Below are 2,749 nucleotides of genomic sequence, written 5' to 3'. Positions count from 1 at the left end.
GGAGAAGTTCGTCCCAATCCGGGTAAGATTCACGCCTTGAGTTCGTTACATGCGCCAACGACCGTCACACAGCTCCGACAATTCATAGGTTTAGCCTCCTATTTTCGAAAATTCATCCCTAAGTTTTCACAGGTAATGAAACCCCTGTACGCACTTACCTCCAGCAACAAAAACATCACNTTGGACAGATGGACATGAGAAAATAAGGCGAAGGGTAATTTCTGTTCTGACTGATGAGCCAGTGTTAATGATATTCGACCCCAATTACCCGATAGAGTTACATACGGACGCTAGCTCGGAGGGATATGGGGCTATTTTAATGCATAAAGTCGAAGGTAAAAATAGGGTAGTAGAGTACTACAGCAAACGAACTAGCCCTGCTGAATCTAGATATCATTCCTATGAACTAGAAACGTTGGCAGTTGTAAACGCCGTCAAACATTTCCGTCATTATCTGCATGGACGAGAATTTCTTGTCGTCACTAATTATAATTCCTTGAAGGCATCCAGTAATAAAGTACATTTAAATGACAGGGTTCACAGGTGGTGGGCTTACTTACAAACTTTTACCTTCGACATTATGTATCGAGAAGGTAAACGAATGGCCCACGTAGATTTCTTTTCGCGGAACCCCGTAGACATAGATCACTGTACGATCAACAAAATCGCAGAAAAGGAAATTAATTTGACTGAAATCTCCGAAGATAGGCTGTTAGCAGAACAACGTCGCGATCCCCATATCTCAGAAATCGTCAATAAATTGCAAAACGATGAGCTCGCGGAAGACATCGCGAATACGTACGAATTACGATCCGGTACCCTTTATCGTAAAATACAACGAAAAGGCAGGACTCTGCTTGCCCATTGTCCCGAGAGGCTTCAGATGGTCCGTTATTAACCATGTGCATCAGTCAATTATGCACTTAGGTTGGGTTAAAACGCTCGAGAAACTGTACGAGTATTACTGGTTCGAAGGAATGGCGAAGTACGTTCGTAAATTCGTAGAGAACTGTCATGCTTGTCAAGTTTCGAAGGCAAGTTCAAGTAAAATACAAGTTGAATTACATCCTATACCTAAGATCAACATACCTTAGCATATGGTTCACATGGACATAACGGGCAAACTAAGCGGTAAAAGTGACTCTAAAGAATACGTCATTGTTTTGGTCAACGCCTTCACGAAATTCGTATGGTTGCATCATACCCGTAAGATAGATTCCCTTAATATCATCAAAGCACTTAAGTCCGCTATATTTTTGTTCGGCCGCTCCTGCCGAATAATAGCGGATCAAGGAAGATGTTTTACGGGTAAAGAATTCCAAGAGTTCTGTGAAAGTAAACAAATTAAAGTTCACTTGATAGCGACCGGTGCTAGTAGAGCTAATGGGCAGGTAGAGCGTATTATGGGCACATTAAAAAACATGTTTACAATAGTAGAAACAACCGGGCGGCCATGGCAAGACGCGATTGGGGAAATACAATTGGATTTGAATTGCACCACCAACCGCGTGACTAATTCGAGCCCATTGGAACTATTAATCGGTAGGACAGTAAGACCATACGACTTGTTGCTACCCGATAACATCGAAGAAAAAGAAATAGATATCTCCAATATAAGACGACAGGCAATAAAAAATATAGAAACTAATGCTAAGTATGATAAAGATAGATTCGACAAAACTAAAGCTAAAGTGGTTAGGTTTAATCTCGGTGATTTTGTATTTGAAAAAATGAGGAGAGAAACCAAACCAAATTAGATCCAAAATTCAGAGGTCCATTTGTAATAGCAGCAATTTTGGAAGGAGACAGGTATATCTTAAAGACATTAGACGGCAAACGACCGTATAAATACAGTCACGACAGATTGAGAAAAATGCCAGATAGTTGTATTCCTGCTGAGTTGGACGTCTGTAGTGATGGCAACAACAGTGACCATGACGATATGAGTACCCCGATCTCGGAAGATCAGTAGCACTGACAATAACACCTGGCGGAGTGAGTTCACATGCATCTCGGGGCGATAGTATGGCAAAGCTCAGTGAGAACGTGGAACAAAGCTCTATCTGTACGATCTAGAAAAACGAGATTCATTTGGGTACGAATACATTCAAAGCGATCTAATAATAAGACCACTAAATTATGCTAACGTTTTTTTGGAACAAATAGATGATTGCTATCTGTACAATGAACAAGTAGATATCACCCATATAGTCGGACCTTAGCGACCCAATCGATCAAACCAATAGATTACAACATGTAATTGAGCTAATGGACCGGCATTGAAAACCACCTTGCGCTTACATACCAGAGATAAACAATCTAAAATTCAAGTATAGAAATCTCCAAAGCTAACGCATCAACTCAAATTGTCATTACACTATAGAAGCAAAGGCGGACTACTCAACGTCATAGGCTCAGTATCTAAAACTCTATTCGGAACTCTTGACACTGTAACTACCACGTGGGTCAAAATGGCTGTTTTGACAACTTTATCTTAAAATTCGTACTTCATGTTATATTTTTTCTCCGCAATGATGTAATGACTTTTGCAATTTTGTTTTATTCATTTAATATAAAAGAAATTTTGTGTCATGGCTACTTATACCAGTATAGGACAAGTTCACCCGGCATATTGACTGGTAAAGATGATAGAAGTCAACGTTTGAAAAATAACAAATTTGCACTAATATCAACCGTATGGGGTAAGTTTATTGAAAATAGCCAGAATTGCTATAAACCTGGTGCAAAC

This window comes from Bombus pyrosoma, linkage group LG13, assembly GCF_014825855.1.
Source record: "Bombus pyrosoma isolate SC7728 linkage group LG13, ASM1482585v1, whole genome shotgun sequence".
Classification (NCBI taxonomy): domain Eukaryota; kingdom Metazoa; phylum Arthropoda; class Insecta; order Hymenoptera; family Apidae; genus Bombus; species Bombus pyrosoma.
The sequence above is the reverse complement of the archived record's forward strand: the minus strand, read 5'-3'. Positions refer to the sequence as shown.